Below are 12459 nucleotides of genomic sequence, written 5' to 3'. Positions count from 1 at the left end.
TGATTGATCCTGATTACCAAGAGGAAATCGGATTGATATTACATAATGGAGGTAAAGAAGAGTATGTCTGGAATGCAGGAGATTCCTTAGGGCGTCTCTTAGTACTACCATGCCCTGTGATTAAAGTCAATGGAAAACTACAGCAACCTAATTCTGACATGACTAGTAATGATCCAGACCCTTCAGGAATGAAGGTTTGGTTCACCCCACCAGGCAAAGAACCACAACCAGGTGAGGTGCTTGCTGAGGGCAAAGGGAATAAGGAATGGGTGGTGGAAGAAGGTAGTTCTAAATACCTGTTATGGCCACGTGACCAGTTGCAGAAACAGGTACTGTAATTGTTATGAGTATTTCTGGTTTGTATGTGTGCATCACATATTATTGTTTCCTTCAGTTATAAAATATAAGCTGTAAATGGGGCTAGTGCGTTTTCAATTGTACGTATGTTAGTTGTATCATGTTAGGCGCAAGTATGACTTTCTAATTGTCTTTAATCAGACATTATGTATGGTTTAAGGAGATGTGTACATGTGCCAAGTTGACAAGGGGTAGACTGTGATGGTTAGGATTGTGGGTCAACTTGGCTGGGCCATGATTCTCCGTGTTTTAATCTAATCACTCCCATGATTGAATATACTGTGAGTAGCCAATCAGCTGAAAAGGAGTCTCCTTGGGGGTGTGGCCCGCATCTGAATATAAATGGACGTTTTGACTTTTTGCTCTCTCTGGATCCTGTGCCTGCCTCCTGTCGTCTCATCTCCGGTTCTTGGGACTTGAGCTGTCAGTTTATCTGCCAAACCTGGGATTCATTGATATGCACAGCCTGTGAGCGGGAGCCCTGCTCTCTGACCTGCTGATCTTGGGCTTGCCAGCTTCTGCTGCTGCGTGACTTGGGAGAGACCTCAACCGTGATCCACGAACTTGGGACCTTCTAGCCTCTACAATCACGTGAGCTGTTTCCTTGATATAAATCTTTCTCTCTATATATATTTATACACTTCACGGGTTTTGCTTCTCTAGAGAACCCAGCCTAAGACAGTCATTAAAAAGACAGGAAAGAAAGGAAAGACCAAATCAGATGTTAGAAGAGACTCTGAAACTTGCTCTTGAATGTAGACTAGCTAATGCAAATGGGAGAAACGATGATGTAAAAGAGCTGAACAGAAGATTTCAAAGGGCGGCTCAAGAAGACAAACTGTTGTTGTTGTTAGGTGCCGTAGAGTCAGTTCTGACTCATAGTGACCCTATGCACAACAGAATGAAACACTGCCCGGTCCTGTACCATCCTCACAATTGTTCCTATGCTTGAGCCCATTGTTGCAGCCACTGTGTCAATCCATCTCAGGAGGGTCTTCCTCTTTTTCACTGACCCTCTGCTTTACCAAGCATGGTGTACTTCTCCAGGGACTGATCCCTCCTGACAACATGTCCAAAGTATTCTAATGAAATGTGCAAAGACCTGGAGTTGTAAAACCAAAAGAGAAAAACACGCTCAACATTTCTCAAGCTGAAAGAACTGAAGAAAATATTCAAGCCTCCAGTGGCAATATTGAAGAATTCTATGGGCAAAATATTGAATGACACAGGAAACATCAAAAGAAGATGGAAGGAATACACAGAGTCACTGTACCAAAAAGACTTGGTTAATGTTCAGCCATTTCAGGAGGTAGCATATAATCAAGAACTGATGATACTGAAGGAAGAAGTCCAAGCTGCACTGAAAGCATTGGCTAAAAACAAAGCTCCAGGAATTGGCAGAATACCAACTGAGATGTTTCAACAAATGGATGCAACACTGAAAGTACTTACTCGTCTATGCCAAGAAATTTAGAAGACAGCTACCTGGTCAACCGACTGGAAGAGATCCATATTTATGCCTATTCCAAAGAAAAGTGATCCAACGGAATGTAGAAATTATGTAACAATATCTTTAATATCATAGGCAAGTAAAATTTTGCTGAAGGTAATTCAAAATGATTGCAGCAGTATGCTGAGCAAGTAATCCTAGAAGATGGATTATATGATGAAGAAAATGGCATCAGCAATGGATAAAGACTCATTAACAACCTATGATTTGCTGATGACACAACCTTACTTGCTGAAAGTGAAGAGGACTTGAAGCACTTACTGATGAAGATCAAAGATTATAGCGTTCATTATGAATTACACCTCAACATAAAGAAAACCAAAATCCTCACAACTGGACCAATAAGCATCATGATAAGTGGAGAAATTATTGAAGTTGTCAAGGATTTCATTTTACTTGGTTCCATAATCAACGCCCATGGAAGCAATCGTCAAGAATTCAAATGATGTATTACATTGGCAAATATGCTGCAAAAGACCTCCTTAAAGTGTTAAAAAGCAAAGATCACTTTGAAGACTAAGGTACGCCTGACCCAAACCATGATATTTTCAATCGCCTCATATGCATGTAAAAGCTGTACAATGAATAAGGAAGACAATGAGTAAAGAAGACCATATAAGGTGTTGGCGAAGAATATTGAATACAGCATGGACTGCCAGAAGAACAAATAATTCTGTCTTGGAAGAAAGACAGCCAGAAAGCTCCTTAGAAACGAGAATGGCAGACTTCGTCTCATATTCTTTGACATGTTTTCAGGAATTACCAGTCCTGAGAGAAGGGCATAATGCTTGGTAAAGTCAATAGTCAGTGAAAAAGAAAACCCTGGAAAAGATGGACTGACAGTGGTTGCAACAATGGACTCAAACATAGGAAAGATTAAGAAGATGGCGCAAGACTGGAGAGCATTTCGTTCTGTTGTGCGTGGGGTCTCTATTAGAGGGCACCTAACAACAACAGATATTGAATAAGGTTTTAATATCTAGAATATATATAAAACCCCTACAACTTAATAACGAGACAAACAACCCAACCAAAAAATGGACAAAGGATTGAAAGTGACATCTCACCAAAGAAGATATACAAATGGCTAACAAGCATATGAAAAGATGCTTAGCATCATTATTCATTAAAAAAAGTCTGAAAAAACCCTAACCCATGGTCGTTGAGTCAATTCTGAGTCATAGTGACACTATAGGACAGAGTAGAACTGCCCCATAGGGTTTCCAAGTAGTGACTGATGAATTAGGGAGATGCGAATCAACACCACAGTGAGGTACTATTCATTTCCACTAGACTGGCTAAGACCAGACAAAAAAAAGGAAAACAACAAATGTTTGGTAAGGATGTGGAGAAATTGGAACACTTAACAGTTGTTGGTGGGATGTAAAACGGTGAAGTTGCAATGAAAAAATATTTGTCCGTTTCTCAAAAAGTTAAACATAGAACTACCGTACAATCTAGCAATTCCACTCCTAGGTATATGTCCAAAAGACTTGAAAGGAGCAACACAAACAAACACGTGAACATCAGTACTCATTATAGCACTATCCACAATAACCAAAATGTAGAAACAACCGAAATGTCCATCAATGGATGAATGGATAAATAAAATGCTGTACATACATACAGTGGAATCTTATTCATCCATACAGATAAATGGACTCTGGTGCCTGCTACAACATAGATGGACTCTGATAACATTATGCGGAGTGAAATAAGTCAGTCACAAAAGGACAAATATTGTATGATCTCACTTATATGAAATATCTAGAATAGGCAAAGGTATAGAGACCAAAGTTTGTTAGTGGCTACCAGGGATGAGAGGTTGGTGGGAAGGTGAAATAATTGTTTAGGAAGCAGTGAGTTTCTGTTTATGGTGATGGAAAATTTGGCAATGATTATAGGTGATGTTTGTGTAACATGATTAATGTAACTCTTATAACTAAATTGTACACATGAAAAACGCTAAATTGCCAAATGTTGTGTTATATATGTCTTTACCATAAAAACAACCAAAAAAATATAAAGAAAGGAGTTGAAGAGGACAGGGGTGGTTCTGTTTGGGAATAAAATAAGGTGAAATGTTCAAAGAAGATGCGTGGTGTTTTAAGCAGACAGTGACAGTCTCTAAATTAAACCGAATACATTTTACTACAATTCTTATAGTAAGTAGAATTTTTTTCTTATTATTTTATGAGGTACTATGATAATTTTGTGATTTTATTATTTTTTATTGATCAGTAAACATGCCTATAAAAATTACTCATTTAGAAATAAGACTATACATTTATCTAAACAAATGCATGTGCATATATATACAATGACATGCATCTTCTAATAAATCACTATGAAAAATAGTAACATGGCTCTGCTATCTGTGATATAGTCATAATTAACTTTATATCTATCATGAAGCAACAGTAAAGTGGGAAATATCTTTCTCTTGAGAAAGGTAAAAATTGTGCTAAATAGAGATGTGTTTAATTTTTCTAGTATTGATCAAAGTTAATGCTATGTTGACTAATTAAAGCTGTTGAGGAGAAATATAGTTGTTCAAAGTCATTTTCTTGAAAATATTGTTCATGTATTTTCCAAATCTTAAGTGGAGAAAATAATTTATACTATATTAAGCAGAGCATTTAACACTTAAGATGGACAATATGTATTACTCTCTGTTGAATAGGAAACACACAAATCTATTATAAAAGCATGTCAATTGAAAATATAAACATCCTTCTTGTGCTATCTGAATTATGTACTTAGCATTTCTTTTCTTTTTATAGAAGTCTCATGGGAATTATTTACTATCTTTACTTTTTAATTATAAGAACAATGGATACACATTGCAAAAAGAGCTAAAATAATACCAAAATGTACAATGTAAAAAAATGAAAGACCTCTCCTGATCTTTCCTCATCCCACCCTTCAGAAATAATCATGATAAAGGTTTTGTATGTATCCTTCAATAATTTTATTTCTATCCACATGCAAGAAGTATTTTTAATGGTGTATATAACATTATATATACAGTTCTACCATTTGATTTTTTCACTTAAACGTATATTGTGGGCACCTTTAAATATCTTTAATACATAATTATGTTTATACAACTTGATATAATTAAATTGTATGGATATACCAAGATTTTCTTTACTAACATACTGTTACGTATTGAATTGTGTCCCCCTCTAAAAGATATGGTGACGTTCTAACCTTCAGTACCTGTGACTGTGTCTTGTTTAGAAATAGGGTCTTTGAAATGTTACTGATTAGTTTAATGTGGTGTAATGAGCTCCCTTACGTAAACTTCTGTTCTTGGTTTTTGGCCCTTATGTTACGTTTTGCCCTTGGTTCTTTTAAAAAAACAGCCTGAGAGCCAGTCTGGCTGGAGAGGCTGCTCAGGCCTGAGTTGATTGACATTTCCTGGGTAATACAGGATTGGTTGAGCTTTGACCCACCTAAGAGGATTGGCTGAACTTCCATTCGCCTAAGAGGATTGGTTGAACTTTGAGCCACATGAGGGGATTTGTTAGGTCTGCAATCCAGCTGTGAGGATTTAAAGGACTGACTCCACAGAGCTGATCCTCAAGAGCCTAGAGGAGATCTTGTCGTATGGACATGGGGCCCTGAGTTGAGAACATCCCAGACCTGGGCAAAAGAGTTGTAACACATACAGTGGAGACCATGTCCTGACAACAGCAGAATGTAAAAGGGCGAACCCGGCCAATAGCTGTAACACTCAAATAGCTGCAGCAAGCTTATGGCAGTGATGGCACAAAAAGTAGCCGACCATGAGCCGTCCCAGAGGCGGCAGACACTCTAGGCAAGCTGAAAGCTATAATGCTCTATGGTGAGAGGCCGATTAGGTCCTCAGAGTACAGCTGTAGCACTGTGGGGCCAAAAGGATCCGCAGCAGGTGGTGGCAAAAGCCCCAGCAAGTTGGAGCAGTGAGATGCCCAGAGGGCTTGGGCTGGCACCCTGTGCAAGGGGTCGCCTGCAGAACTTGGGCAGTATCCCGTGCCAGGGGCCATCCTCTCCATCCTACAGAGTGGAGCAGCAAGCCTGGGACACCCCAAGCAAAGGTCAGTCTCGGAGCAGTTCTGCTTCAAGAGCTGTCATGATGCCAGCCTAGAGCTGGGCCCTCGCAGGGTTGTCTGAGGCTGCTGTATGAGAGCTGGACTAGTCAGCGAGGGGGCAGAGCCAGTCAAAAGAGGCCGCAGAGAGAAAGAGAATCCAGTACCTGAACTTGCTGAGAGTTGAGCCACTATGGTTCCTCCCAGTGAATAAGAGTGAATATCAATTTTAGGGAAGGATAAGCACGTTTCCTTTGAGATCCCGTCAGGACAGTCTTCAAAGCCTAGGGGAGACCAGTTTACCATGGAATTGTTCCTATTATATGTTGTCTGTTTGCTGTAAATAATACAAACAGCCTTCTCTTTGCCAGTATGGTGAAAGTGTCAGGTGTGTGCAACTCAGTTGGACCTGATGGACGTAGCCCTGTAGAGGGATTACTGCTACTGATTGGGGTCATCATCCTAGTAGTCTTGTAGTTGCTTGGGATCTTAGGACCACCTTTGAGACAACCAGTTTTGTAATGCAGTTAACATGAGGTCATATCAGAGTAGGGGAGGTCCTAATCCTGTCTGCAAGATGTCTTATAAAAGAAAAGAACAGACACAGAGACAGACAGGGCAAAGACTCCATGTGAAAATGCATTTGCAAGCAAAGGAATGCCAAGGATTGCCAGAAGCCACCAGAAACTAGGAGAGAGGCATGGGAGCAGTTCCTCTTGCAAAGCCTCATGGAAGGAATCAACACATCCAATACACTGATTTGGACTTGTAGCCTCCAGAACTGTTGAGAAAATAAATTTCTGTTTTTCAAAGTCACTGAGTACATGGAATTTTATTGTGGGAGACCTAGAAAACTAAGGCACATCCCTTGATTGGCATTAAGGTTGCTTAAACAATTCCTTATTGTTACAAATATGCTCTAAAAATCAACTTTCTGTGTACCTGTATGCACGTTGTTGTTATATGCCATCGAGTTGGTTCTGACTCATAGTGACCCTATGTACAACAGAAGGAAAGACTTCCCAGCCCTGTGCCATCCTCAGTTACTGCTTTGTTTGAACCCATTGTTGCAGACACTGTGTCAATCCATCTCATTGAGGGTCTTCTTCTTTTTCACTGACTCTCTACTTTACCAAGCATGATGTCCTTCTCCAGGAACTAGTCCCTCCGGATGACATTTCTAAAGTAAGTGAGACAAAGTCTTACCATCCTTGCTTCCAAGGAGCATTCTGTCCGTACTTCTTCCAAGACAGATTTGTTCATTCTTCTGGCAGTCAATGGAATATTCAATATTCTTCACCAACACTATAATTCAAAGGCATCAATTCTTCTTTGGTGTTCCTTATTCATTGAATTATTATTGCATTATTATTGAATTATTCCAATGACTAGAAAAGAACTGTAGACATAATCACTATTTTTTCTCCCATCAGAGTTTCAGAACTGGAAATACTGAGGCTAAGGGTAGTCACATTTTACAGTTTAAGAGATGCTGTCATATTGCCCTCCAGAAAAGATGTCTAGATTTTGAATTTCACCAAGAGTGGATGAAGCCATTTTCTTCTATACTCCTACCAATACTGGATATTATCAATATTTTAACTTAAAAAAATCATTCTGTTGAAATATATATAACAAAACTTTTGCCATTTCAACCATTGTTGTGTGTACAATTCAATGACATTATCTTCACTATGTTGTACAACTATCACCACTATCTATTTCCAACTTTTTTCATCACCCTTAACAGAAACTCAGCACACCTTAAGCAATATCTATTTCCCCTTCCTACCCTCCACTGGTAACCACTAATAAACTTTGCTCTCCATACATTTGGCTGTTTTAGACACTTCATGTAAGTGTGATCATAAAGCATTTGTCCTCTTGTGTCTCACATTTCTCTCAATATAATATGTTCAAGGTTCATTTATGTCATAGCATGTATTAGAACTTCATTTTTCTTTATGACTGAATAAAATTACATTATATGTATATGTATTGGAGCCCTGGTGGCACAGTGATTAAGAGCTATGGCTACTAACCAAAAGGTTGGCAGATTGAATCCACCCGCCATGCCTTGGAAAGCCTATGGGGCTGTTCTACTCTGTCCTATAGGGTCACTATGAGTCAGAATCGACTTGACAGCAATCGTTTTTTTTTGTTTTTTGTTTTGTTTTTTTTTGTTTAGAAGAAGAATTAACACCTTTGAGCTGTGGTGTTGGCGAAGAATATTGAATATACCATGGAATGCCAAAAGAATGAACAAATCTGTCCTGGAAGAAGCACAGCCAGAATGCGCCTTAGAAGCGAGGATGACAAGACTTCATCTCACCCATTTTGGACATGTTATCAGGAGGGATCAGTCTGTGGAGAAGGACATGCTTGGTAAAGTGGAGGGTCAGCGAAAAAGAGGAAGACTCTCAACGAGATGGATTGATGCAGTGGCTGCAACAATGGGCTCAAGCATAACAACGATCATGAGGATGGTGCAGGATTGGACAGTGTTTTGTTTTGCTGTACATAGGGTTGCTATGAGTTAGAACCGACTCGATGGCACCTAACAACAACAATCTTAAAGATAAAAATAGTTTTTGATTTACACTTCCTGATTTTTAGAGTGCTCATTCATTTATTCACCACACATTTAGTGACTGTCTACATACATTTTAATAACTGTTGTAGGCACTGGAATAAAAGAATGAAATAAGCAGAAAAGCATCTGTCTCCTCATACAGCTTACATTCTAGTGGGATACTCAAACATCTTTATTTTTTTATTAAAGCATTGTTTATGACACTGTTACCTGGACCCTGTGATCCTGAACAACAGTGATGTTTAAAGAAATCCCTCCCACCTTTGTGTTCCATAAAATGGCTTACTGCAAAGAACCACTTTTCCCCACTTGACAGTAAGGCTCACAGATGCCTCCTTGGTTACCTATGACAAGACCGGAGAAAACTCTTCAAATTTCCTTTCCTTGTATCGTAAATGAGTAACTGAATTGCTTGTCTTCACTGATCAATCAGAAGAAAGTGCTTGTTAACCAAACTTCTGTTGCACTACTCTCCTTCCCCCAGATCCTTGAACTCTGGCTCACTCTCAACCTAAGCCAACATACTACCCCTCTTTATGGATGCCTCCCAGAGAATAGGCTGGCCTTAACATAAAACATTATCTTATTTACTATAAAATCATGTCACCCTCTTATCCCACACCTGGTTCTTTCTAGTCTTGTGTTTTAAAAACCAATTTTGCCTTACTTTTGACACATTTACTAATCTTATGGTCATAGTATTCTCCCTATTACAATATATCCCTCCCCCTATTGTAATAGTACCTTTTCCCACTTTTGATAGTCTTTCTTTCTGAAAAAACCTCTCCCTAAGTCCAGATTTGTTTTTTATTTAACATTTAAAATAAAAATCAGACATGATATAAGCGACCTAAAAGACATGCCAAATTTGTATGGCGCCCTGGTGGCGCAGTGGTTAAGTGTTTGGCTGCTAACCTAAAGGTCAGCAGATTTTGAAACCATTGAAAATGTGATGTCAGAGTATAATCAATGGCATGAAAATATATTCATGATATATTTTAAGTAAAAAAAAAAGATGTTAAGTATACTTTAAAGTAAAACCATGATTCTCCTACAAATGCAAATGATTATGTGTCAAAGATTTTATATAACATCAATTAATTTGGGAATCAGTAAGATGTCGTAACTAGTGCAAAGAAAAACACATACTTACATAGGCCATCAGGAATGCTGAAATGGATTTACAAATATTTGCAAAGTTGATCAGTGCATATTGTACAATAATCAACAGCAACTCCAGTGGATCAATTAGAATTTCTGTGGACATGTATCATTTACATTACTAACAATAGTCTACAAGTAGCAGAAGACAATGTAGCTTAAATACAATAAAAGGTAAAGATAACCAGGAAGGGTGTGCTGGTCAGAGCATGCAGTAATTTTTTTTTTTTTTGGCTCATTTAAGTTTTTCATAGTTTTTCTTTACACACATTGCAAAAGAGTAAAATTGCATATAAATAAGTTTGGAAAGATAAAAATGTTTTAATAGGTTATCACTTGATGGTAAGAATATACATATTTTATTTTTATAATTTTTGTTTTATAATTCTTATACTCATAATAAGCATGATTTTTTGTAATAATAAAAACTATAAATATTAGTAATTTATGCATAAAGAATTGCTGATTTTAACGGTAAATTTGACTTAGACAATTAAATCATACAAATATGCATTGATATGTACTAACCTAGATCTTGCATAGAGTTTTAAAATAAAATATCTCAAAATCCAGTTCTGTATGTTTGGAGCCCTGGTGGCACAGTGCTTACGTCTGAGATATCAAAATGACTTTCCCTTCAATTCTTAGTTATGCAGTGCTGCTGTAATTAAAAAAAAAAAAATACCACAAGTGGGTGACTTTAAAGAACAGAATTTTATTTTCTCACAGTTCAGGATGCTAGAAGTCTGAATTCAGGATGTGTCTCTACAGGCAGGTTTTCCTTGTTGGTGGCCCTGGGAGTTCCTTGGCATTCCTTGGCATGTGTCTTCCTGCTGTGTCTCTGTCTTTGTCTTTCTCTCTTTTTTTTTTTAAATTGTGCTGTAGGTGAAAGTTTACAGAGCAATTTAGTTTCTCATTAAATAATACACAAATTGTTTTGTAACATTGGTTGCTAACTCAACAATGTGTCAACACTCTCCCCTTCTTCACTCTGGGTTCCCTGTTTCCATTCATCCAGTTTTCCAGTCCCTTCCCGCCTTCTCCTCTTTGCTTTTGGGCTGGTGTGCCCATTTAGTCTCGTATACATGATTGAGCTATGAAGCACGTCCATCATGTGTGGTTATTGTTTGCCCTACAAAACCAAAACCAAATCTGTTGCTGTTGAGTAGATTTCAACTCATAGCGACCCTATAGGACATAGTAGAACTACCTATAGGGTTTCCAAGGAGCGGCTGGTGAATTTAAACTGCCGACCTTTTGGTTAGCAGCCGAGCTCTTAACCACTGCACCACCAGGGGCTGAAGGGTGAGCCTTGGGAGTGACTTGAGTACTGAGTTAAAAGGGTATCTGGGGCTGTACTCTTGGGGTTACTTCAGTCTCTATTAGACAAGTAAATCTGAATTTTTTTTTTTTTTTTTGTGAATTTGAATTTTATTCTACTTTTTTCTCCCTCTCTGTCCAGGAACCTCTATTGTGAGCCCTGTCAGAGCAGTCGGTGGTGGTAGCCAGGCACCATCTAGTTGTTCTGGGTTCAGTCTGATGGAGGTTGTGGTAGCTGTGGTCTATTAGTCCTTTGAATTAATCTTTTTCTTGTGTCTGGTTTTCTTCATTCTCCTTTGGTCCAGCCAGGATGGGACTAGTAGATGTATCTTAGATGGCTGCTTGCAGGCTTTTAAGACCCCAGATGCTACTCACCAAAGTAGGATGTAGAACATTTTCTTTATAAACTATGTTATGCCAATTGAGCTAGACGTCTTCTGAAACCATGGTCCCCATCCCTCAGCCCAGTAACTCGGTCCCTCAAGGAGTTTGGTGGTGTCTGAAGCTTCTATGACTGTGCCTTGGTCAAGCTCTGCTGACTTCCCCAGTATTATGTACTGTCTTACCCTTCACCCAAGTTACCACTTACAATAGTTGTCCTTTTGTGATTGACTTATTTCATTCAGCATAATACCTCCAGATTCATCCATGTTGTGAGGTGTTTCACGGATTCATCATTTTTCTTTATTGTTACACAGTATTCCGTTGTGCGTATGTACCATAGTTTGTTTATCCATTGATCTGTTGATGGACATCTAGGTTATTTCCATCTTTTTGTTATTGTGAATAATGCTGCAATGAACGTGGGTGTGCGTATGTCTGTTCGTGTGATGGCTTTTATTTCTCTAGGATATATCCCTAGGGGTAGGATTGCTAGATCGTATGATATTTCTATTTCTAGATTTTTAAGGAAGTGCCATACAGTTTTCCAAAATGGTTGTACCATTTTGCATTCCCACCAGCTGTATATCCAAGTTCCAGTCTTCCTGCAGCCTCTCCAACATTTGTTATTTTCTGTTTTTTTGATTCATGCCAGAAATGGTGGAGTGAGATGGTATGTCATTGTAGTTTTGATTTGCATTTCTGTAACGGCTAATGATCACGAGCATTTCCTCATGTGTCTGTTAGCTGTCTGAACGTCTTCTTTGGTAAAGTGTCTGTTCATATCCTTTGCCAATTTTTTAATTGGATTATTTGTCTTTTTGTTGTAGAGGTGTTTGATTTTCCTGTAGATTTTAGGGATTCGAACTTTGTTGGATATATCATAGCAAATTTTTTTCCCAGTCTGTAGGTTCTCTTTTTACTCTTTTGGTGAAGTCTTTGGATGAGCATGAGTGCTTAATTTTTAGAAGATTCCAGTTATTTAGCTCGCCTTCTGGTGTTTGTGTATTGTTAGTTATGGTTTGTATCCTATTTATGCCAAATATTAGGGAACCTACCTTTGA

This window comes from Trichechus manatus, unplaced genomic scaffold (genome assembly GCF_000243295.1).
Source record: "Trichechus manatus latirostris isolate Lorelei unplaced genomic scaffold, TriManLat1.0 scaffold00051, whole genome shotgun sequence".
Lineage (NCBI taxonomy): Eukaryota > Metazoa > Chordata > Mammalia > Sirenia > Trichechidae > Trichechus > Trichechus manatus.
This window is presented reverse-complemented; position numbering follows the sequence as displayed.